Here is a 27,237-nt window from a genome sequence, read left to right as displayed (position 1 = left end):
TTACCACTAACATGAAGTACAATATGTCACGAAAAAACAATCTCAGAGTCAGCGGGATCCGCTAAAGCGTTCCAGAGTTATAACCTCATAAAGGGACAGTGGTCAGAATTGTAAAAATTGGCCTGGTCATTAAGCTGCAAACTGGCTCTGTCACTAAGGGGTTAAAATTAATGAGAAAACAATCACAGATGTGATTTTCCAGAGAAACCTGATTGTTGCCATAGGCAACAGTTGGACTTTCTCTGTAGTTTGTGTGTTTTTTACTTGATCCCCCGGGTCTGTGAATAGTTCCTGGCAGTGATAGGTAGAATGCTGGTGGCTGCGCTCCCTGTCAGGCTGGCATGTTGTGGTGTGATAGGTAGACCCAGGAGAGAGGAAGAAAGGGAGGTCTCTGTCTACACACTGCATGCACACAGCCGGCTGGGAAGGAAGGCTGCAAATAGCTCCAGGCTCTGGGAACACCAGCAGCTGAGACACCGCTCCCCAGACTGCCCTTCACCTGCCCACTGCAAGACTGAAAGTACGAGCTGCACAACACTACCTGGGCAACACCTGTGCAGCAGAGCTACAGCTGGGGATTACAGCAGTGCCTGAGCAGCACCTGGGCAGCAGAGCTACAGCTGGGGATTACAGCAGCACCTGGGCAGCAGAGCTCTCACCTACACCAGTGCTTGGGAGCTACACAGAAGGTTACACCAGGACCTGAGCTCAATAGAAGAGAATCACTGAACCTGGGAGCTTCAACAATCCCAGTAACCTGGGAACAGCACCAAACTCTGTGACACTGTGTCTCCAGGAGACATTACACTTGGACTAAAAATGTGATAGTGCCTGATAGCAGTGCTGCCACCTGAGCTGTACGGTGAAGGCCAACACCTGGACCTGCTAACCATACTGGTACCTGTGCTGCACCCTGGTGAGGAGCGACCCCGGTCCCTGAGCTGCACGTCTCCCTGGCGCACCTGTTTCCTGATAGGTAAAGCATGCAGCCAGACCTGTATGTGATATGCGCTCGTGGGTCAATGTTTAGCTGTCATTATTACTCTTTTGACACATTTTGTTCCGTACAACCTGTTTGCGGTGTCTTGGACAAAATTGTATCAGAATAAAATGTATTTAGGTAGATAAATTATTGTTTGCGTAGAACACAATGGACGAAACAGAAGTCCGAAAGGGATATTGTGCGCATTGGATGTTTGTTTTGTTTTTTTTTTAAGTAGGCTACTAAGCATTTTTACCTTTAAAGAAAATGAAACCTAGATGTGTACCTTTATTTAAAAAAAAAAAATAATTTTTAAAATCCTGTGTGGGGGAAAAAAGCATGTAAATGTATTCCTTTACATTCGCATGTCTGTTGTTGTGTGTGTTGTTGTTGTTTTTTTTTTTTTTTTGTATTTCCTTTCCAAAAAACAAGTGATTTGCTAACCATTCCCCTCCCCCCTCCCTTAAAAAAGAGCCACTTTTTTTTTTTTTTAAATAGCTACAATGTTCATGTGAAAATCTGGATATGCTTGCTCTAAAATGCATGTTATCATCAATTTCACAAGGAATGCTTTTTATTTTTCGATACATTTTAACAACATTCATCTGTAGCATATTCCAAAATGGAAGTGTGTGCGACTAGTCTTAGGTCCTGGTGAGTTGCATCTTTTATGAGCGACACCTACCCACTGCTCCATCTTCTTTGCTTTGACCTTTCCGAGGTCAAGGTTACATAGTGGATGCAGACAGGCTTTTATCAGAGTGATTTGTTTCTTCCTTGTACCTGTCCTAGCTGTGCCCTCATGTGACATTGTGAGGACTACAGGCTGATGACACAAGTGTCAGTACCGAGGCTCTGTCTCTGAAGAGTGATGGTTTTCTTCTTTGATGGCGTCTGTACCATGGGGCACACTTATCTACGTGCTCCACCACAATCCTACGGCAGCTCTGACACTTATGTCCCTGCATTACTCTTCCCATTCTGTTAAGTGGGCAATACATATTACAAAATTTGTGATGCCCAAAATATCACGAAAACTGAACCTTTATAATGTAAAGACTACAATTTTGTTACTTTTCTGTTCTCCAGTTATTTGTCTGTCATTTATGAAACCTGGTGGTTCGGGCATTGCATGTCGGGTGTCTATAAAAGCGTTTCCACTTGTTAAATGGAAGATGGCGCATTGCTGTGGGTCCTGATTTCTCATTTTCCCACCAGGAAATGCTCTCCTTCTACTGGGCCCCGTGCACACGTTGAGTGTTTGGTCAGTTTTCTTACCTCAGTATTGGTAAGCTAAAATCAAGAGTGATGAAAAAATCTCCTAGTTTTGGCTTACAAATACTGAGGTAAAAAAGCCAGATTTTAGATTTCCAGTGGTCAATTCTTCTGTTTTCTGGCAGATTAGATGCTGAGCAGAGAGTCTGGCAGAAGCTCTGTAATAGAGAACATAGGGTTGTTCGTCTGAGCATTTCTGCATATGTGGTAGTCAGGGTAGATGGCTGTCAACCAAGTGATTGTGTGTTTTGACCTGTAGGGAAACAAACTACAGCCAGACACTTCTGCCGGTACTCACGTGGCATAACAAGGCGTCCGGCATGTGGTTGAATTTCCTATCGCTTGGACTGTCAGGAGGACTCTAAAGTAATGAATTGTCAATAGGATCTGCCGTTAGTAACGAGGACACATTCGGCATAGTTGGGTTAGAGCTTGTAGAACAAGGTAGGATTTCAGCGTTGGTCCAGTATTTATAGTTTACTCACGTACAAGAATAAACCTAGAACCGTTTCTTGTGACAGTAAAGAGGAGCCCTTGTGCGGCTATGTCATATCTAAGTGACCTTTTACCCCTCATTATATAAACTGTCACATAAATGTGTACCTGCATTGTAAGAACTAGAGATCCCTGGTATTGTCTTGTTAAAAAGAAAAAAGAAAATTCTTTAGTGCAGGGCAATATCTAGTATCACTAACCACTTGAGTCATCCTAAATTATTATAGGTTGGAATCCCCTCTGAAGACAGGAGACGCCGAGCCCCATTTAGGATGCCTTCCTTATTTAGACCCCTGTCCACCTTGGATTTTCTTTGTAGCATAGTGACAAATAAGCTAAACTTCAGGACAATTTATTATTCTTGATTGGATCAGCACACACTCCCTGGTCCCACGACCTCCACTTCTGCATTGGTTTACATAAGAGTTTTATAAATGAGATATATGTATAATAGACACTATAGACAACACAAAGTCTCTCTCAGTTGATTAGTTAAGCCTAGAATACCATATTATGCCTCTGAATTTGCTTTCACATACAAGGGGAGGAACGGGGCAGCAGTATGAACCAATGACGAGAGAGGTGTCTTTCCGACTACTGTAGACACTGTAGCTAAGGGCAATGAGCAAGCACTGAGAAAAAGGGTATGATAATGATCCCCTCTAGGTCCTGACTTGTATATATTTTTCAGCTTCTGACTATATAGTAACTTTGAAATTTTTTTTTTATTGTATTAGAGAGAGCTATGATAGCAAATGCTAAATATACTAAATAACCCCCCCCCAAGGAAGAAGCTAATGCGAAACGCGCGCCAGGGCGCCATTCTGCAATCAATTCATGTATGTTAATAGCAAAGTTTACAACACAGACTATACCATATATTAAGACCACAAATGAGTGAATGTTCTGTTCCTCTGTATATTTATTTACTTATTTTTCTTATTAATCTCATTAACTTGTTTTCACTAGACAAGTCCACAACAATCAACAAAATTGGGAACTTTTATCCCCATTAGAACAGAGCAGCAGTACACATGCTTTCCTGCCACTCCATTTATTCCCCTTATGGCTGACAAATTCTAGACTTGGCTTTTTGCGGCAGCCCCATATAGGTGATGCAGCAGACTGTCATACTCACTTCCGCTCCATTCCAGCAGGGATTAAAGTGCTTTTTCGTCGATTGATTAAAATTCCTTGTTCTGCTGATCGGTGCGGGTCTCGGCAATTGAACCCCTCACAATCAATAAGTAATCATCCATACCATCAATGGGTAATAACTTGTTTTCAGTAGACAACCCCTTCAAGAAGGTCCCATAAATTCTCAGTTGAGTTTAAAATTATACTTTCAAGAAGAACGAGCTGCATCTCCAAGAGCAAGATGGCGAAAGGACTGGAGGAGATGCAGCATCGTACAGGGCAGACTAGTTGCAGTTATACAGTTCATTGCTTAAAAAGAACTGGTCATTTCAAAAAATGCTATTTACCTGCAGAAATAGGATAGATCTGCAGATATAAAGCATTCTAAACCTGTATGGCCGTCTTAGGCTACATTCAGACTAGTGTTCAGAGGCGCAGCTCAGGGCCGCTGCTAAGCTCCGCCCCCGGCTGCGCCCCCTCCGGTCAGCTCCTCCTCTAATCGCATGACGCTGCGTGCGGTCAGCGCACCCTATATTTAGCGTTGGGTACGCTGGTCATGCGTTGGCATGATTTTGCCAGCGCTTGCACCCTTTTGGCGCTGCGCCGAGCGCACACAAAAGCAACACAGTGCGTCTTTGTGCGCTCGGCGCAGCGCCAAAAGGGCGCAAGCGCCGGCAAAATCATGCCAGCGCACGACCAGTGTACCCAACGTTAAATATAGGGTGCGCTGACCGCATGCAGCGTCATGCGATTAGAGGAGGAGCTGACCGGAGGGGGCGTGGCCGGGGCGGAGCTTAGCGGCAGTCCTGCGCTGCGCCTCCGAGCGCTAGTCTGAAAGTAGCCTTACAGAAAGTACACCCACCCTGAGAAAATGAACTTTTATTCTCCTAGGAGCTACTGGCTTCAAGCCATTGAAGCGTACACTACGGGCACTGCTCACTATACTGTGAGCTGCAACAGCCCAGGCATTTTGATTGACAGATTGACCGCTGGCTCTGCACACCAATCAAAATGCCATGGCATGCTGAGAGTTCCTGCTCTCATATTGAGCGGTGACTGTGCACGTGTGCTCCGTGCGCGCCTCCGTGACTGCAAGTCGGTTGCTCTCGCAAGGAAATGGATGAATTTACTGCCTGTAGCTGCACCTTTAGTGAGGCGTCTTGTCAACACTATAACACTTTTTATTATCAGATGAACCTTTATCTGCAGGTAAATGCGTCTTCTGAGTTGACAGGTTCCCTTTAAATCCATTTCTGTTGTTTTTATAAAATGATGCATTCCCTACTGTACTCCTGTTCTTTTCTTCTTTTACATCAAAGGTGAATATGCCGCAGCACGTAAAACCACATGTAAAAAAAAAAACAACATTGTGCCTAATAGCACTGAAAGTTCAGACGATAAAGCGCTCTATTAGTCGTCTTTAAAAAGACACAGAAATGTTAACGTCCTATAATTTTTTTATTTTTTTTTGTCACAAGTATAACGTTGTGGACCCGAACAGATCTTACATTACATGCTGATTGTAGTGAAACCTGATTTAATGATGGCCTCTATTAGTCTGTCCTCTGTTAATTCCTAAATAGTTTATAGATTTTCACATGGTTGGCCAGGCTGTATTTGGTGCCTTCCATGAAGCTCGGCTCAAAATGCTTCTCATTTTCCCTGCTGACCATTGCTTAATAAGTCCAGTACAGTGAAGGTCGGGGAAAGTAGACACAGGCGATTCATAGCTGCCCATATTCAGCTACAAGAAAAAAAACTCCCATGGGAAAACTGGAATGCCTTTTATTTGCTTCAATTTACCTCTGGGTTCAGAGCAGCAAACAGTAACATTTTGTGCAGGTTTTGGCGACACAGTGATGCCTTTGTAAACTTTCCAAAGGTGGTGTCAAATAGATTGGGAAAATAGCTGAAAAAAAACATAGCCGGTACTCCTTATCCTTCCTTAATAAGATCCACTCCCACAGAACAGTACAAGCCTTCATCAGCCCAGTGACGCATATTCACAAGTGGGTTACCGATGTACTCGCATTTTTGTGTTTTTGTTGGATTTGGCAGTGTATGTGTTGTAAACTAATGTAAGAAGTTACTTCCATCTGCACATTATAGCTGTATTACTAGAGTTGAGCGATACCGTCCGATACTTCAAAGTATCGGATCGGAATGGATCGGCCGATCTTAAAAAAAAAAAAAAAAAAGTATCGGTATCGCCGAATCCGATACCGGAAGTCCCATTCAAGTCTATGGGACTTCCGGTATCGGAATAAGAAAAATCCTGTTTTTCCCTTGTACGGGCCTGCCGGGGGGCTGTGCCGGCCTGCCGGGGGGCTGTGCAGGCATCGTCCGATGGGACTACAAGTCCCATCGGGCGATGCCTGCTACCATGACAGTGATTGACACATTAGCCAATGATGGGACAGTAGTAGTCCCATCATCCGGCTAATGTGTTGAATGTAAAAAAAAAAAAAAAAAAAAATTACATGCTACATACATACTACATACTACATACATGCTACATTCATAATACATGCTACATGCATACTACATATATACTACATGCAACATACATACTACATATATACTAAATACATACTGCATGCTACATATATACTACATGCATGCAACATGCATACTACATATATACTACATGCAACATACATACTACATATATACTACATACATACTGCATGCTACATATATACTACATGCATGCAACATGCATACTACATATATACTACATGCAACATGCATACTACATATATACTACATGCAACATACATACTACATATATACTACATGCAACATACATACTACATATATACTACATGCAACATACATACTACATATATACTACATGCATGCAACATGCGTACTACATATATACTACATGCTACATACATACTACATATATACTACATGCATGCAACATGCGTACTACATATATACTACATGCTACATACATACTACATATATACTACATACATACTGCATGCTACATACATACTACATACATACTACATGCTACATATATACTACATGCTACATATATGCTACTTACATACTACATACATACTACATGCTACATACATACTACATGCATGCTACATACATACTACATGCTACATACATACCACATACATACTACATACATACTACATGCTACATATATACTACATATATACTACATGCATGCTACATACATACTGCATGCTACATGCATGCTACATACATACATGCTACATACATACCACATATATGCTACATACATACATACTACATACAATACATTCATACAATACATACATAGACATACAGTACATATAACATAGAGTAACATACTTACCAATACTTGTCACATTGTTCCCCGAAGCCATTGTCTTTTACGGAATAAATATTAACATAACAAACCACAAAAATACTCACCCACGATCCGAAACAGTCCACGAGTGTGTCCCACGACGATCTTGGGTAGAGAACTGCAGCATCAGCTGTTGCTGCCGTTCTCTACGGGCTGCAGGAATCCAATGACGGAAGGTAGGTATCCTTCCGCACTGTATTCCTCCGCCACTTAAAAAAAAAAAAAAGTCCCTAGTCTCACTTTATGCCATTGCTGCGTGGGAAATTCCCACACAGTAATGGCATAAAGTGAGACTAGGGACTTTTTTTTTTTTAAGTGGCGGAGGAATACAGTGCGGAAGGATACCTACCTTCCGTCATTGGATTCCTGCAGCCCGTAGAGAACGGCAGCAACAGCTGATGCTGCAGTTCTCTACCCAAGATCGTCGTGGGACACACTCGTGGACTGCTTCGGATCGTGGGTGAGTATTTTTGTGGTTTGTTATGTTAATATTTATTCCGTAAAAGACAATGGCTTCGGGGAACAATGTGACAAGTATTGGTAAGTATGTTACTCTATGTTATATGTACTGTATGTCTATGTATGTATTGTATGTAGTATATATGTGGTATGTATGTAGCATGCATGTAGCATGCAGTATGTATGTAGTATGTATGTAGCATGTAGTATGTATGTAGTATGTATGTAGCATGTAGTATGTAGCATGCATGTAGTATATATGTAGTATGTATGTAGCATGTAGTATATATGTAGTATGTATGTAGTATGTATGTAGCATGTAGTATGTATGTAGCATGCATGTAGTATGTATGTGGTATGTATGTAGCATGTATGTGGTATGTATGTAGCATGTAGTATGTATGTAGTATGTATGTAGCATGTAGTATGTATGTGGTATGTATGTAGCATGCATGTAGTATGTATGTAGTATTTTTTTTTTTTTCTTTTTAACATTTAACACATTAGCCGGATGATGGGACTACTACTGTCCCATCATTGGCTAATGTGTCAATCACTGTCATGGTAGCAGGCATCGCCAGATGGGACTTGTAGTCCCATCGGACGATGCTTGCACAGACCCCCGGACATCTAAGATAAGTAACCATATTTCAAGTGCAGGTAATTACCTGTCATGTCCTCAAACTGTGGGAGCAGATAGAAACGGACCCCGGCGTACGTTTCGGTGAAAGTATCCTTCTTCAGGGGGCGTGGCACAAAACAAGAACCAGCAGAGCCATCAATTGGGAAACATAGAAATCCTGATCTGTCATCATTAGCTCTCCCATACACATCATATCATTTAAATATTCTAGAAACTCCAGCTTAGAGGGAGTTGCGGTGGGCTTCCAATGTAGAGGAATGAGACAGCAAGCTGCTGTAATTAAAAATGTCTCGAGGGCCCCTTTTTAGCCTGTTTTAAAGGTTCCAGGCAGTGGAGAAAGTAAGGCAATTTTAAAAGATGGATGCATAGAATTAGAACTAACAAGGTTCTAGACAGCAAAGACTGACTTCTTAATTGCATTGATTAGGGAACACTACCCCCTGATATGCAGATATTGACCCTTTTCATCACAACCAACATATATCAGACGCAAGGAATATTTTGTGAAGTCTGTTCTGGCATCTACACCACCGAGATGCTGTTTAACAAAGCCTTTTGGTTTTGTGAACACAGCCTAAAGATGACACGGGTGTATGATTGAGTTATATCTTAAAGGGGTTTTCTCGAGCAATGTTCCTGTGCTGAGATAATCTTATAAATGTGCTCCTACTGTGTAATGGCTGTGTCTGACTATACAGGGACATGGTCTGATCATACCACAGCTCCTGGGCAGGGGAGGAAGCAAGAGTATACAGACATTACAGTATAAGAATGCAAACAATTTTTTTTTTGTGAGGCAAAACATTACCCTGCACGTTTTTAACCCCTTAACAACTCGATACACATTAAAACGGCTTACCGATTTAAAATGGCGACCGGGAATAAGGGTATAGCGCCCCTAGAGTTGGAAAATCTCTGGGTTCTTGAGCTACGAGGGGTAGCTTAGACCCTGGAGAACATGCTGAGGGCCGGATTTTCTGGTTATCCAGTGAATAATAGCAATCACGTAAAAAAAAAAAAAAGTGTTCCCTGTTAAAATCATTTCTCTTTTCTTCTGACATGATATACATGTCAGACGAAAAAGAAATGAGGTACCCTGTTCCTCTACCATCCCCCGAACCTCTTGCTTCGGTGCCTGGCCCACCATGTCATCTTACTTGAAATTAAAAAAAAAAAAAAAAAAAATTGCAGGTGCAGTGCACCCGCCAAGACCTGCTAGCCGGCACCTGGCAATAATAGGAAATTTTTCCTATTGGTTCCTTTTGATCACTGTGATAGTGGGTTGTGTTTGGGTTGGAGTTAGTTCTGGGGTTTTTTCAAAAGTAAAAAATGATGGGATGACAGCTAGTATTGAGCATAAGTACTTGCTACTCCAGTTTGCACAGAGTAAGGTACTTGCGCGCAACACTTATTATGACGTATTCAATATGACGACCTAATGTTATCAAATTTTGTGTCATACTTGTGGTTTCAAAATGCTTACTATATTCCTGGATAAAATCCGTGAGGGGTCTAATTTCCAAAATGGGGTCACTTGTATGGGATTTGTACTGTTTAGGCACAGCAGGGGCTCTCCAAACACTACACGGCGTATGCTCTCATTTCCAGACAATTTTGTGTTCAAAAAGTCAAACGGTGATCCTTCCCTTCTGAGCCCTGCCGTGTCCCCAAGCAGTAGTTTTCCCCCACTTATAAAGGTATCTGCATACTCAGGGAAAAATTTAGGGTCCATTTTGTCCTTTTATGCTTGTGAAAATAAAAAGTTGGGTCTAAAGTAAATTGTCTGTGGGGGAAAAAAAAAAAAAAAAAAGTTAAATGTTCATTATTTTCCTTCCACATTGCTTCAGTTCCTGTGAAGCAACTGAAGGGCTAATCCTCTTAAATGTGGTTTTGAGCACCTTTAGGCTATGTGCACACGATGTGGAATTTGCCGCCGAAATTTCAGCGGGAAATACGCTAGAATTCCGCATGCGTAATTCCCGCTTATTTCCCGCGAAAAACTAGCATTTTGCAAGCGTAATTAGCTTGCAGAATGCTAGCGTTTTCCAAGCGATCTGTAGCATCGCTTGGAAAACTGATTTGACAGGTTGGTCACACTCGTCAAACATAGCAGCGTCCCCAGAGAATAACACCATTTTTTATTTTAAGTCTATTTTTTTACAGGGATATGGTACCCAGGGCCTGGAGTTTGTCTCCTCTTCTCCAGACCCTGGGTACCATCCGCACATTTTCCGCTTACTTTTGCGCATGGTGGGCATAGCCACATGCGGAAAGTAAGCTGAACAATGGAATCCTACGTGTGCGAAATTCCCGCGATTCCGCACAAAGAATGATCCTGCTGCGTATTTTTCCGCGATTCGATTTTTGACGCAGCATTAGCACAGCATGTGCGGAATGCCATTGAATTTAATGGGCTGCTTATTTTATGCATTTTTGCAGCGTTTTCGCAGCAAAAACACATAAAATTCGCGGGAATTCCGGACGTGTGCACACAGCCTGAGGGGTGCAGTTTTTAGAATGGTGTCACTTTTTTTTTCTGTCATATAGGCCCCTCAAAGTGACTTCAAATGTGATCCCTAAAAAAAAAAATGGTTTTGTAAATTTGGTTGGAAAAATTAGAGATTGTTGGTCAATTTTTAACCCTTCTAACTTTCTTAAAAAGAGAGTAATTCAGAAATTGTGCTGATTATAAAGGAGATGTGAAAAATCATGTTTATTAACTGTTTTGTGCAACATAATTCTCTGGTTTAAGGGCATAAAAATTTAAAAGTTTTGAAAATTGCTAAATTTTCCCCAAATTTCTGTTTTTTTTTTTTTGTTTTTTTTTTCCACAAAGAAACGCAAGCCACATCGAAGAAGTTTTACCACTATCATGAAATACAGTGTCACAAAACATTCTCCAGATCAGTGGGATCCGTTGAAGTGTTTCAGAGATATTACCACATAAAATTTGTCTTGGTCATTAAGGTCAAAATTGGCTTGGTCAGTAAGGGGTTACGCAATGTTTTACGTCAAAGAATGATCTGCGATTCTGCACCGTATTTTCTGTATACTTTTTTGCGTTCACACCACAGCTCCTGGGCAGGACCGTATTTAGAGCTTATGCTGCCCTGGGTACTTTTAGTGCTGCCTACCCCATTGGTGAGTATGACTAATGCAGACACTTTGGCAAAAATCGCTGATGTGAAAGTAGCCCATCTCCCCAGTGCGACCATCTCCCCAGTGCAGGCTCCGCTCATTCTCCCCCCGGCGCTCATTAACCCCCCTCTGCTCATTCTCCACCCAGATCATTTCCCCCCCCCCCGCCGCTCACTCTCCATCCGGCTCACCTGAGTAGTGGCTTGGTCCGTTCCCTGCTGCATGTCTCTCGTCTAGCCACTGCCAGGCGCCGGCAACTGTTCTTCCTGCTTGTGTGAGCGCGCAATCACGTGGTACCGCTCATTAAGGTCATTAATATGGGCGCCACGCCTATGAGAATGGAGTGGCATCCATATTCATGATCTTAATGAGCGGTACCACATGTGACCGCGCACTCATACAGGATGAACAGATATCTATGCCGGGAGGAAGTGAGTATGATGGGGGGGGGGGGGGGGGAACTAGGGGGAGGGCCAACCCCAGACTTTAAAAAAAAAAAAACTTGCTCAGGTGCCGCCCCCCCGCAGAGTCCTGCCCTAGGACCGTGCCTAATGACAAATACGGCCCTGCTCCTGGGCAGGGGAGATCACACCATATTACTGTACAATCAGACACAGCCATTACACAGGACACAGCACGGGCACATTTATAATATTATCTCAGCACAGGGACATTTTATTACATTCAATTATGGAAATTATTACATTCAATATTGAGTAGAATGTTAATTAAAATTAACCTTGTTCATGGTAAAACCCCTTTAATGTAAGCAAGAAAATCTATTTGTATAGCTGGTGTGCAATCTGAAGTGCACCTTGCACAATGGTGACTAGGTTAGTATAATCGGGTGGCAGAGTGTGTTTGATATCTAGGTAATGGTGATGATGATAACGTTCTTTTCACATAAGTCCAGATCATTCTATTTTCTTGTTTAGGGTGCTTTTACACTGCGTTCAGGCTGTAAGTCTACCACGTCTGAGTGTCCACCTCCAGTACGTGTACACGGCCGAAAGTTATGGACGTCAGTGTGCATTGTCGGCCCCATTATAGTCTATACACCCAAATCCGTTTTGCGGGGGATTTGGACATAAGCCCCAACAGGGCCACTGAACGGTTGCCTTAACGCAGTGTGAATGCACACTTAGGCTCACTTTATAATGAAAGGGCTTAGATGCAAAACCTATTGAAGAGTATCATTACAAAACGCCTTTTATTCTGGTAATCTTGGACTGACTTTGCAATAATTAAATTCTGTAGCTTCAGAAATGTAATTGCATCTTTCGGACTATAGGGTGTACACCTTACTGTAAGACACATCTCAGGTTTTGGATGGTGTTAAGAAGTGGAGGGGTTAATTTCACTAATTTTTAATTTAATAGGGTAGAACAAGGAGATAATAGTTCTGTTGAGCCATTATACAAATGTGATTTTACAGCACACAACTTTGCTACATTTACACATTTCAGTTACAGCTACACACATAGCTGTGCTGCATACACACACAGCTAACCTATATATACAATACCTGCTACATAACCACACATGTATAGGTTCTGGAGGCATTCTCTCCTGCCCTGCACCGATCAGGCTTGTCAGTGTTGGGCTGTAGGATAGAGAACTTTGCTCTCTCAGTGATGGGGAAGAATGCTGCCTTAGGCTGAGTGCACACGTACTTTTTTGCCCTGCGGATTTTTCCGCGCAGATTTGAAGAAATCTGCAGGTCAAATGACCTGCATTTTTCCTGCGGATTTCTTCCTGTTTTTTTTGTGGTTTTCTTACCGTTTTCCACTGCGGTTTTCCCCCTGCGGATTTGGAGAATGGATCAGGTGGAAAACTGCAAAAAAGAGGTGACATGCTGCTTTTTTTGTACCGCACAAAAACCGTGCGGCAAAAACCACAGCGTGTGCACAGCGGGCTTTTTCTTCCATTGATTTACATGCTACTGTACATCACACTGCGGAACTGCAGTGTTTCTGCGCGGTGAAATCTGCATCGTGTGCACCTGGCCTAAAAGTGTTCTACTTCATCAGAGGAAGCTGCCTCCAGACTATTAGACATACACACTCACTTTTTAGTAAGATTTTCATCTTGTTAAAATATCTTAAAATATGGTTTTAAAACCCAACTAATCACCATTATTTGTATAATAAATTTATGACCACACATGTAAAAAATGATTTAAAGTTTAAATATTGTATTGACTTTTTCAGCCCTTAAAAAGAGGTATCATCCTGGAACCAAGATATCCTGCTCATATAAAATTAAGTCATTAAATATAATAGCTGTAACAACCAGGATTTGAGATCAGAGGTTAAGCTGCTTCGGAGCATTGCTCTTCTCTGTTGGTTTAGCAGATTCACAGCTTCTCTTTGTATAATTTTTAGAAAATCCATAGCTCTTATTATTTTAAATATTGGTGCTGGAAATTATGGTCTAGTTTTATTTTATTTATTTTTTTTTAGAAGCTATAATATAAATCTTTGCCTTACCTTAAGGCTGTGTGCACACGTCTGGAATTCCAATGGATTTTATGCGTTTTTGCCGCGTTTTTTCGCCACGAAGACGCTGCAAAAACGCATAAAATAAGCAAGGAATTGTATTCAATGGCATTCCGCACATGCTGTGTTAATGCTGCGTATTTTTCCGCGGCAAAATCGCATCGTGGAAAAATATGCAGCATGCTCATTCTTTGTGCGGAATCACAGGAATTCTGCACACATAGGAAAGCATTGTTCCGCTTACTTTCCGCATGTGGCTATGTCCACCATGCGCAAAGTAAGCGGAATATGTGCGGATGGTACCCACGGTCTGGAGGAGAGGAGATTAAAAAATAGAATTAAAATAAAAAATGGTGTTATTCTCACCTTCCGGCGTCCCCCGCAGCGTTCCCAGGCCTCAGCGATGCTTCCGCCAACTCCCATTCCCAGTGATGCCTTGCAACAATGACCTTTGATGAAGTCGCGGTCTCGCGATACCGCTACATCATCAAAGGTCATTGTCGCAAGGCATTGCCGGGAACGGGACTTGCCGGGAGCATCGCGAGGATCGGGAATGCTACGCGGGACGCCGGAAAGTGAGAAAAAACACCATTTTTTTTATTTTTAACTTTATATCTTTTTACTACTGATGCCGCATAGGCAGCCTGAATAGTAAAAAGTTGGTCACACTTGTCAAACACTATGTTTGACAAGTGTGACCAAGCTGTCAATCAGTTTTCCAAGCGATGCTACAGATCGCTTGGAAAACGCTAGTTAAATCGCGGGAAATATGCGGGAATTACACATGCGGAATTCTAGCGTATTTCCCGTGGCAGGGAGTTGCGGAATTTCCACGGCAATTCCGCAACGTGTGCACATAGCCTAATACTCATAATAGAAATTGCAGATCTAGTATTGTATTGTAACATAATATAAAAAGTGTAAAAAAAAATTCTGTTTTATTCCATAAGCAGCCTTTGTAGTTTCGCTAATAGCTTTTCTCTACTTTTTGTTCACCAAGCAGCACAAGTGTATGTATGCCCATTATGTAGCAACAGGAGGGCAGAAAGTGGGTGCCAAAATTCCTTACTGTTTTGAAATCCTAATCAGCGAGTGTTTGTGATGTGCCATCTGCACACCACGTTTCTGCTTGATAGATGATGACTGGTACAGAGTTTAGAAAGGTACAGCGTTGGTAGTAATCCAAGTGGGTACAGAAGGCACAGAGGTAAGGATGGTTATGCTAGAAAGAAACACATTCCTATGCTAAAAAGTGAGCTACAGTGAAGACTAAAAGATGAGCGCCCCCTGACTGCAGTCGTACAAGGGAGAGATAGTCACCCCATTCAGACGACGACTGTATGGAGAGGTTGTCTCTGTTTTCTCTCACTCTCTTATTTCTTATTTCTTAATTAATTTTTCTTGCAAAAAAATGAACCATTGTTACTGTGAGACTTTCTGATATCTAGATACTTTATCTGGTAGAATAATTATTTTATACAACGCGGTTAATCTGAGCAAACGTCTAAGACCTAAGTGTAATATGTATTTTTCTTATTATATCTCCATTACTACAGTAGTATTTTGGATAAATGCAGTAATATAACCCTAATACAATTATTATTAAAGATAATTCCGATTCTTGGAGTATTTTTTATTTCTACCATATAAAAGTAACCACAATTCTAAAGTGTTTTACTTTCAAAACATCTCTTAAGTTTTCATGGCATCGAAAATAGCAGCCAGATATGGGTTAGGCAAGGTAGCCATGTGAATGTGAAAGTTGATAAACTGGACGTTATCACGTGTACACTCTCAAGAGCTCAAAACATCACGATACCAACGTCTCCAATGAACTAACAGAATAGAGATTAAATAAGACTGCTAGTTGGAGTACTATATTTATGCTACTGCCCGGTGGGTGATGTTCACACCTGCTAAATATCATTTTGGTGACTGCAGATTAGCAGAATGGAAGCCTAAAGACCCCCATACACATTGATGGCTGTCAGCCTAATGACACTTCGGCTTATCGTTTGGCCAACAGTAATATTGTCTGTCTCTCCCATACGCAGACGCACTAGTTCGGCTGAGCTCGCCTGTGTATAAGAAAGCTGCCGACAGACATCTTAGCAGGTAGCTTATTTGCGAGAGAATAAAGTGATTGACATACCAAAACTAGACATATCCAGTCGACATCTCGACTGACAATCAGCCGACCGGCAAACCCATCCAGTAGGTGTGGCCGACATTAGTCTATGTGTGTCCCACCGGTGGCTCAGGCTGCGGCTTTATATTTGCCTCTCTTTGTCCCTTTGGCTATGTAAGGGTAAAGGGACAAAGAGAGGCAAATATAAAGCTAGGTAAGGGAGAAAACAAGGGGAACTGCTACCTTGGATCTAATCCTTATAAACAGGGAGGAAATGGTTGAGGAGGTAAAAGTGGCTGGGACCCTAGGAGGTAGCGACCATGCTATTTTAGAATTTTGGATAACTAGAGGCGGAAGACCTGTGAAGTCTCAGACGTCAAGGTTAGATTTCAGAAAGGCAGATTTTAAGGGATTCAGAAAGAGAATTGGAGGGATCCAATGGCTGGATATCCTTAAAGACAAAAATGTCCAGGAAGGATGGGAAATCTTGAAAAATGAAATTCTCAAAGCACAGTTGTTAACAATTCCGAAAAGAGGGAAGAATAGGAAGCAGTTAAGGAAACCAGGATGGATGAACACAGAACTTAAGCACATGCTAAAAAGGAAGAAAAAAATGTTTATAAAATGGAAAGAGGGAGGCATATCTAAAGAAGAATATAATGCTGTCTGCAGAACCTGCAGGGCACAAATCAGATTAGCTAAAGCTGAAAATGAATTGAGGCTTGCAAGAGATGTCAAAAGCAATAATAAAGGATTTTGGGGATATGTCAAAAGTAAAAGAAAAGTCAAAGATGCTATAGGATTTTTACAGGATGAAAATGATGAAATGGTAAGACAGGATGTTGAGAAGGCTGAACTTTTAAATTCCTATTTTGCATCTGTTTTCTCTCAGAAAGGAAATGTAACATCAACTGTTATTCACTGTCCTATTAAGGGAATAGAAGAATCCAGGATATCTATAAACAGAAAGATAGTGAGGAAACACTTAGCTAGCCTAAATGAATTCAAGTCTCCAGGTCCAGATGAATTACACCCCAGAGTACTGAAGGAGATAGCAGAAGAAATTTTTGAACCCCTCTCTATAATCTTTGAAAATTCTTGGAGAACAGGAGAAGTGCCAGAAGACTGGAGAAGAGCAAATGTTGTTCCTATCTTCAAAAAGGGGAAGAAGGTGGACCCAGGTAACTATAGGCCGGTGAGTCTGACTTCTATACCAGGAAAGATCTTTGAACAAATTATTAAACAACATGTATGTCAATACCTGGATAAGAATGAAGTGATTAAACAGAGTCAGCATGGGTTTGTAACTAATAAGTCATGTCAGACTAACTTAATTTCCTTCTATGACGGTATCACTGATTGGGTGGATCAAGGAAATGCTGTAGATATAGTATATCTTGACTTCAGCAAAGCATTTGACAAAGTCTCTCATACAATCCTTATTGAAAAAATGACTAAGTATGGTATGGACAAGGCAACTGTTAGGTGGATTCATAACTGGCTTAGTGATCGGACCCAAAGAGTGGTCGTAAATGGCTGCACATCCAGTTGGAAGAATGTCTCAAGTGGGGTACCACAGGGCTCTGTCCTGGGCCCTGTATTGTTCAACATCTTTATCAACGATTTAGATGAAGGCATTGAGGGTAAACTGATTAAATTTGCTGATGACACAAAGCTAGGAGGGATAGCAAATACTAGAGAAGAGAGAGAGAGGATTCAAAAAGATTTAAATAAACTGGAGAAGTGGGCAGCAACAAACAGAATGGTTTTTAACAGGGAGAAATGCAAAGTACTACATCTGGGCAATAAAAATGGAAAAAGCATATATAGAATGGGAGAAATAGGGCTAAGTGACAGCACATGTGAAAAAGACTTGGGTATACTAATAGATCACAGACTGAATATGAGTCAACAGTGTGATACAGCAGCAAAAAAGGCAAATGCAATTCTAGGATGTATTAACAGAAGCATACAGTCTAGATCACGTGAAGTCATTATTTCCCTCTACTCCTCTTTGGTCAGACCTCATCTGGAATATTGTGTCCAGTTTTGGGCACCACATTTTAAAAAAGACATCAACAAACTGGAGCAAGTTCAGAAAAGAGCGACCAGAATGGTGACCGGTCTGCAAACCCTGTCTTATGAGGAAAGGTTGCAGGATTTGGGAATGTTTAGTTTGCAAAAGAGAAGACTGAGAGGAGACTTAATAGCTGTCTACAAATATCTAAAGGGCTGTCACATTGTAGAAGGATCAACTTTATTCTCATTTGCACAAGGAAAGACTAGAAGCAATGGGATGAAACTGAATGGGAGGAGACACAGATTAGATATTAGAAAAAACTTTTTGACAGTTAGAGTGATCAATGAGTGGAACAGGCTGCCACGAGAAGTGGTGAGTTCTCCTTCAATGGAAGTCTTCAAACAGAGGCTGGACAGACATCTGACTGGGATGATTTAGCGAATCCTGCTTTGAGCAGGGGGTTGGACCAGATGGCCCAGGAGGTCCCTTCCAACTCTACGATTCTATGATTCTATGTGCACACACTGCGGATTCACCTGCGGGTTTTTCCGTACGGAACCGCAGGTAAAACCGCAGGTAAAGTGACCTGCGGTTTCACACCTCTACTATGTTAAAGGTGTGAAACCGCAGCGGAATCCGCAGAAACAATTGACATGTTGCGGTTTATAAACCTCAGCAAAACCACGTGGAAAAAACCTCAGCGTGAGCTCAGCGGTTTTTAAAACCCATATGGTTACATGGTACTGTACCATGTCTGCGGAACTGCTGCAGTTCCGCAGGGCCAAAACCGTAGCGGAACCGCAGCAAAAACCGCAGCGTGTGCACATAGCCTTTGTGTTTGCGCTGTAGCTCTGTGTTCTCATTCTTGCTGCTATGTATAAGCAGAAGCTTATCTGAGACCATTGAATACTGCATTTTTTTTTTTCTCATTACAAGTATAAAATAGTTGGAAATCGCAAGCAACTAAATCCCCATTAAGTAAAGATTATCTTGTACTTGTGACACACAAACTCAGCTAAATGAATCTTTGTAAACTTTGAGTTCTCCTTTAATTAGGCAGCTAACATATTGTTTGTTTTTCTGTATACTTGATAAAAACTAATGTGCCAAATTTAATCTAAAGCGTGTAGCCAATTTTCGGTCATACTATCTATATAATTCGATGATCAGTGTACTCGTAGGGTTGGAATATGTGAAAAACAAAACAATTCCTGTATGTAAGCAGCTTAATTTTCTAAAAAAGAACCAAGCTGCCATCTTTGTCAGAAATGCTCCTTGTTCCTTCTTTTACAGTGCAGAATTGCTGTTGACTAAGGCTTTCTGGTATGTTAATCCCGACTAATAGCAATTAAACACCATCTGGTTAACGACTTGTTATTCCTATCACACAAATGCGGATAATGTAAGGTAACAGTTACGAATGGTTTAATTATTCCGCTAAACCTCTTGCCGTGCTTCCCAATACAAGTTACTCTTTTATTTAGAATATAATCTTGTGATAAGGTAGGAAATGGATATTTATAGGACATTAATTTGAAGCTTGGGTTGATTTCATGTGACACTGTCACACGCAATGGATAACCTGTTCACACCATGTAAAATTATGCGCAGGGTCAAGTCGCGTACTGTAGGAAGTGCTGCGTGGGTCTCCAGCTCGGCGGGATATTGGATCTCCGTCTTACCTGACTGGATGCAGGACACAACTAGCCATAGACTAGACATGGCTAATTAGACCATGTCTTTCTATTACTTTGTTTCCCTCCTACCTATCTATGCCCTTAGTTTGTTATTGCTACTCCTCAAAATGTCAGCCGCAACCAAAGGGGGATGGATGACTGTAAAAAAAAAAAAAAAAAAAAATCATTGCAAGTAAACCTCTGACTGTTAGGAATTTGACCTGACTTGGACTTTGTTCTGATCTGAATCAAGGCTTCTATTTAGGTCTCGCTTGTGAGGAAAATGTGTTTAACAAGAGAGATAATCCTACAATGAGCCACATTGGCTAAAAGGGAATGTCTTACCTAGCCCAACCATATCTATAAACCTATTATCCATCATAGAGGGGTCTCCCTTACTCAGGCGCGCTCTCTGAGCCAAAGCAGCATATCCATGAAATGTTTGTGAGTCAACAGCGGGCATCACTCATCCTTGTACTACTGTGAGAGCCATTCACTTAACTTGAACCTGTGATAATGAGCATGATGTCCAAGCTGCAGTCAGCCTGTTGTAGAGTACATTGTGCAAGGTTTGATAGAAGTTCTAGTAAAGCATACAATGTATTGATTTAAATCCTTGCTTAATTTGGGTTTAAGAGTCAAGTGGGTGGTTAATCACTGAGTAGGACTACCCATTGGAATCCTAAACGCAGAATAAGTGGTAATTTGCCATACCTTAATGAATTGTTTTGCAAAATTCTACGCCCCTTCTGCTCTATAACATGGTGACCATAGATGGGGCTGAATGTTCAGTATATACATGACAAGCTCCTCTTAAAAGTAATGCTCTGTTTTTCCTGCGGAAGCTACTGATCGTCAGCATGGTTTTATTCTAGAAAGGCGTTAGAAAGCCCTCTATTGAAACATAGTAAGGGTGCAAATAGGTTTTGTAAGAATGATAGTACAGATGAGTAGAGCAGTGCATCGGTGCAAGTCTTATGTGATTTGTATTTGTGAATAATTAAGAATATTTGGCATTTTACCTATACTTATAATAATTCATAATATTGGGCTAAAGAGTTTGTAGCATTAAATAAACCTGTGTGTACTGCAAGATCCTTGACTGAGCGACAATTACTGGAGTCAGCTGGGCTTTTCCTGCATTTGTTTCCCATGAATCATAATCATTAAGAAGAATAACTGTGCAGTCAACAGTGCAAATGCCCCCCTTGTCACATTTCTTGTCAATATTCCAAATTAATTCTCCTTCATTACACCACTGCAATTTTGGCTGAGTATTTAGAGGAACAATAGTACAGTCTAGTCAACAGTGAAAGTAAAGTCCTAAGACCCTCATTATGTGCATGTACACGCGCTGGGATACTGATATTGGGTGCATGGCCGAGGACACTGTAGGGTATTCTGTGCCCGAAATACAAGTCTTTCCTAGCCTTACATAGTCTATTATGATCAAAATATCATAATATTAGGGCTGTATGCTGATAGATCCTACTAAACACCTGCTAGCGGAAATCTATAAAAAATCTCTCGTGCCAGTGTAAATAATGGAGGAAAGTGTCGAAAACATCAAAAAATGTTGATGCCTTCAGGCCAGCCACACGATCAACATGGCTTAGTACTTGTGGTGTGACTGGTTGTATCACTCCTCAGATACCTCCCAGCATAATTTAGAGATTGACTCTATATTGCGATTTTTATCAAACTTAAAGTGACCTAAATCCATCGCCGCACTGCATGCCATTTATAGGGGAAAGTGTCTCAATTTCTCTTGTTTCCCTATTGCACAAATCTTCGTTCTACTTTATGGATATTTCTATTTCCTTTTCACAAGGGGCACAGCTAGATTGCACACATGTATTCAGAATAAAGAAGAAGCTTGATTCATCCCCATGTGAAATATGTTCCAAGTGAAGTGTTCTTTCTCTCACACATGAACACAATGATGTCTGATTCCGTCTTTGTGTGGGTAAACCCATGGAGGTGGGATGTGATCTCCTCTCAACAGTTCAGTGCACAAGAGAAGGATAATAAAGGCTGATTCTCTCCATGTACAGGGCTCCTGTCTACCTTGCTTCCTGCTCAGTGCACAGCTCGTGCCTCTTGCTTCAATTCGTACCATTCTGGGCTGGCGATCGCTCCATGGACAGCTACAGTTAACATCTCTTTTCACGCTGCTTTCTCTAGCCCCAACTTCTTCAGTCTTCCTTGTCATCCATGCACACTTATTTTCATGTTGTCCAGCCTTATGCTGGGGTCACATTGCGTTCAGGCAGTCCATTAGACGGACTGCATTACACCGCGGTATAACGCCTCGTGATCCAGATCCTGCAGCCATGGTGGTGTAGCCTTCATGGTTCCAAACTGCTCATCATTGATTGAATTCAAAGGTTTTGTAAGGTAATGCTGAAGAAGTCATCATCAATGGATGTTCTTTGTCTCCTCTCAGGTTAGGATCAGTTCACTTGTGTTCATTTTTCCTGTCTGTTTTTTACCAAAAGTGATTAAGAAGCATTTGCAAAATACATATCCTGTTTATCTACACTGTGCAGAATTATTAGGCAACTTGTATTTTTGATTATTAATTTTATAGTTGAAAAACTTCAGTGCTGTTGGTCAATTTAAAAGGTTAGTAAACATCAAACCTGAATATTTAAGAAAGTAAAAGTGAGTGAGTTTTTGAAGAATATTTGTGTGCCAAATTATTATGCAACGAAATGAAAAACATAAATGTTGACCTCTCAATTGTTTATTTTCATCTGATAAAGTGAGAATAATAACCAAATATCTCAATGAACAAGAATATATTTCTGACATTCAGAAAATAAAAATCGGTGACCAATATATCCATCATTCTATTCAATAACAGTCATAAACCTTCCAACCATGGAGTCAGTTTCTAGTCTGACTATCAACTTTTTGGGTAGCACCAGGGCATAGTATCCTTAGTCCGCATCCTCCACATTACAGAAATGCACATCACCTGATCTGCTTCTTCTAATAAGCATTCACATTTATACAGCTCGAATTTGGAAAATCCCCATTAAAATAAGTCACTTGCCTAATAATTCTGCACAAAGTGTAAATGGTATTTAGATCGGATTAAAAATATCTCAAGCGTTTACCATCAAGACAACATGTCATTTACAGCGGACAGAAACTTTAGAGCAGTCTTACTATAGTGATTGCTCATCTGTGGCCTTGTTATGTAGCAGCATGGTTTAGCTGGCAAGGCTATGGCTTAAGATGCACCAATCTGTGCCAAGACGTTGGCACAAAAACAAGTACGTAATGAAGCCATCCAAGCGGTGAAGCAAAATTGGACAAAAGTGTAAAGATAAGCCAAATGTGTTATCCTGCCTGAACCATTGAGATACATTTGGAGCATTTTGAGAGTTTACAGGAATACTAAATCTGTTCTATGTAGTGATTTTTCTTTTTTGTCTAGCACAAAGGCTGTCAACATCCCAGTTGATCTTTAAAGTGATTTTCTTGCGTTTTCAATCAGAAGTGGATCACCCGCCAGCATCAAGGCTTTCTCTTTCCCATGTAATGGTTCTATCTTGACTGATTGATATTTCAGGCTAATGGTTGCATTGCCGGTCTGAACCGCATCATGCTTAGAAGAGTTCGTAAGCACTGCCTTTCTTGCCTAGAAGATCAGCCACCAGCTGGTAATCTAGGGAACGGGCAGTAAACGGTAAAATGAAAAATCCCATCAGTCTTGAAGAAGATAAGTTTTAATAGCAACTAAACAGCAAAGTGGTTTGTTTTTACAAGCACTTTTCAATTTTAACAATTTACTTTATGACTTTATGATAACTCTTTAAACATTGAAAACATTTTACTTTTAAAGTAAAGCCTGTTGATTCTGTACTGCGTTATCTCTGTGTATGACTCATTGCTTGTGACCTGACTACTCTCTGCTCGCCCCTCTTGTACCTTTGCAGCTATCACTGTGTGTGACTCATTGGCCACGTCCTGACCTATCCTCCCTGTCTATGCCCCCTGGTAACTTTGTCTCGCAGTTACCCTGCTAGGAGTTATCTTGCAGCTCCTAGCTCTGTGGAGTTTAGGCCACGCCCCTAGCAGTCACATGCTTCAGGTCCTGCGGCTCTGAAGTACGCATCTACTCGGCTGCTGCCCGCTCCACAGGTATCTTTGAGCACTGTTCGCTTTACTCAGGACACGCGCACTGGCTCAGTGAGCAAGTTCAGTGCAGTGTTCCTGACAGCTGCGTTGTACAGTACCTTTATTTCCTATGAAAAAACAAAACACAGTGCACATGCTGCGGATTTTTCCACGCGGTTTTGCTGTAGTTTACAATCCGCAGCATGTCAATTCTTTTGTGCAGAACCGCTGCGGTTTCACACCTCATCCATTATGAGGTGTGAAACCGCAGGACTTTAGTCCTGCGGATTTCACTACAAAATCCGCAGAGCCAAAAAACTCTGTGTGCACATACCCTAAGGCTGTGTGCACACGCTGCGGATTCTGCTGCGATTCCGCAGCGGATTAGGCCGCTGCGGGTCCGCAGCAGTTTTTGCTGCGGTGTACAGTACCATTATTCTTATGGGAATAAAAAGCCGCAGTGCAGATGGTGTGGATTTTTCCGTGCCGTTTTCCTGCGGTTTTGAAACCGCAGAAAGAATTGACATGTCAATTCTTTCTGCGGATTCCGCTGCGGTTTGCCATCTCCATTGTGGAGATGAAAAACCGCAGGGCAAAACCGCAGAGCAATTCGCAGGTAAAACCGCAGGTCTTTTGACCTGCAGATTTACCTGCGGATTTTACAAAATCTGCGCGGCCAAATCCGCACCCCATTCTGCAGCGTGCACGTAGCCTAAGAGTGTCCATAGGATGTAGCAATGATCTGTCCCATCATCACCATTGTGTAAAGCCTTCCTTTTCCCTTTTTTTTTTAACTTTCTCATTTAGTAATAAAGATTGGCTTGCTTCCCCTATAAAGAAATAATGAATCTCCTCTTGGAGCATCTCCCTGTGCCATATATATCCGTCATCTGCCAACTATCACCATCCAAGAAGTGTCTGCACTGCAGTGAGATGAGGTCATGTAGTCGAATCCAGTACTCCCACTGTATAGCAATGATCAGTGCTCCTTGTATGCAGATGTTGTACACTGGTGTTTAATGTCTGCAGGAGATTTTATTGTAAATTTATAGTGGTTGTAATTGGTGCTGTTATGGCCGAAGAAAGGTGCAATGAGGAATACACTTATGAAAATGATATACTACACCATTATGGTTTCATTGAATACAAGTCAATTTTTACTTATATTTTTAATATGCTATTTTTCTACTATTTCTTTGAAAATAATGGCATTTGACTCTTGCATTCTCTATGACTTGGTCTAAATTTACAGAACAATTTAACGTTCCATTATATTGTGCACATGTTATGCATGCTTACAGAAAATAAATGTAGCAATACAAATATTTTTTTATAAAGTCAAGCCGAACATCTTTTAAGCCGTACATGATGATTATCCTCTCTACCCCAAGCACTGTAGTTCCTCCTATCCAGTGCCTGGTTTTCATCAATGACAAGTCATCTACTTACCGTATGTGTCATAGCAATCTGTGGTTCTGGCTGTAGAACAGAAGACCGCAGACCATAGCGCTGCCTGCTGCCCCCAATGGTCTCAGGACCTCTTTGACCTGTTCCAGGCTGCCACGTAATCCAATATCACATGCCGGGGAGGATTGTTTGTGGGAACTACAGAGTACAAATATTCTAGTATTTTACATCTCAGATACTGCTGCTGGGGATCTATTTTATACATTATTATATTTTACTGTTATTGTTGTATTAGGCAAATTTATCTAACAAACTGGTTGTCGTATTTTCAAACGTAAAGGGGTTGTCCAAGACTTTAACACTGACGGCCTATGATCTGAATAGATCATCAATGTTAGATCGGTGGGGGTCAACACGCGGCACCTCTGACGATCAACGGTTTCTGGTGTCTGCAGCACACGGAACTGCTCCGTTACCGAGTTGCACAGCTCCATCAGCAGTATAATGGCCACAGTTGGGTACTGCTCATCCACCACCTGCTGATTTGAATAGGGGGTGGATATGTAGTACACTGCTGCAGCCACTATACAGTCACAATGGAGCTTTGCAGCTCCGTAACTGAGCAATTCTGACCGCCACCAACACGGGGAACAGCTGATCGGCATGGGCACTGGGTGTTGAACCCCCACTGATCAGACATTGATGACCTATCCTAAGCATAGGTCATCAATATTAAAGTCCCAGGCAACCTCTTTAATCAATATACACTCACTGGCCACTTTATTAGGTACACCATGCTAGTAAGGGGTTGGACCCCCTTTTGCCTTCAGAACTGCCTCAATTCTTCGTGGCAGAGATTCAACAAGGTGCTGGAAGCCTTCCTCAGAGATTTTGGACCATATTGACATGATGGCATCACACAGTTGGCGCAGATTTGTCGGCTGCACATCCCTGATGCGAATCTCCCGTTCCACCACATCCCAAAGATGCTCTATTGGATTGAGATCTGGTGACTGAGGACGCCATTTGAGTACAGTAAACTCATTGTCATGTTCAAGAAACCAATCTGAGATGATTTGAGCTTTATGACATGGCGCATTATCCTGCTGAAAGTAGCCATCAGATGTTGGGTACATTGTGGTCATAAAGGGATGGACATGGTCAGCAACAATACTCAGGTAGGCTGTGGCGTTGCAACGATGCTCAATTGGTACCAAGGGGCCCAAAGAGTGCCCAGAAAAAATTCCCCACACCATGACACCACCACCACCAGCCTGAACCGTTGATACAAGGCAGGATGGATCCATGCTTTCATGTTGTTTACGCCAAATTCTGACCCTACCATCCGAATGTCGCAGCAGAAATCGAGACTCATCAGACCAGGCAACGTTTTTCCAATCTTCTACTGTCCAATTTCGATGAGCTTGTGCAAATTGTAGCCTCAGTTTCCTGTTCTTAGCTGAGAGGAGTGGTACCCAGTGTGGTCTTCTGCTGCTGTAGCCCATCTGCCTCAAAGTTCGACGCACTGTGCGTTCAGAGATGCTCTTCTGCCTACCTTGGTTGTAACGGGTGGCAATTTGAGTCACTGTTGCCTTTCTATCAGCTCGAACCAGTCTGCCCATTCTCCTCTGACCTCTGGCATCAACATGGCATTTCCGGCCACAGAACTGCCGCTCACTGGATTTTTTTTCTTTTTCGGACCATTCTCTGTAAACCCTAGAGATGGTTGTGCGTGAAAATCCCAGTAGATCAGCAGTTTCTGAAATTCTCAGACCAGCCCTTCTGGCACCAACAATCATGCCACGTTCAAAGGCACTCAAATCACCTTTCTTCCCCATACTGATGCTCGGTTTGAACTGCAGGAGATTGTCTTGACCATGTCTACATGCCTAA

General features: G+C 41.7%; 1 protein-coding gene across 4 annotated transcripts in view; it reads left to right on the top strand.

The window, feature by feature from the left end:
• Nucleotides 1-215: 215 nt before the first annotated feature.
• The window catches only part of SORBS2 (sorbin and SH3 domain containing 2), a 333,099-nt gene continuing 306,077 nt past the window's right edge, over nt 216-27,237 (top strand). Inside the window, exon 1 of one of the 4 annotated variants that reach the window (XM_073578712.1) lies at nt 216-976. The gene's annotated coding sequence lies outside the window, so the exon portion shown is untranslated. The remainder of the gene's footprint in view (nt 977-27,237) is intronic. The other 3 variants (XM_073578685.1, XM_073578692.1, XM_073578702.1) reach the window with 3 other exon arrangements.

Source organism: Dendrobates tinctorius, unplaced genomic scaffold (genome assembly GCF_039654945.1).
Source record: "Dendrobates tinctorius isolate UK_male_01 unplaced genomic scaffold, ASM3965494v1 ptg000008l, whole genome shotgun sequence".
Taxonomy (NCBI): Eukaryota; Metazoa; Chordata; class Amphibia; order Anura; family Dendrobatidae; genus Dendrobates; species Dendrobates tinctorius.
This window is presented reverse-complemented; position numbering and strand designations above follow the sequence as displayed.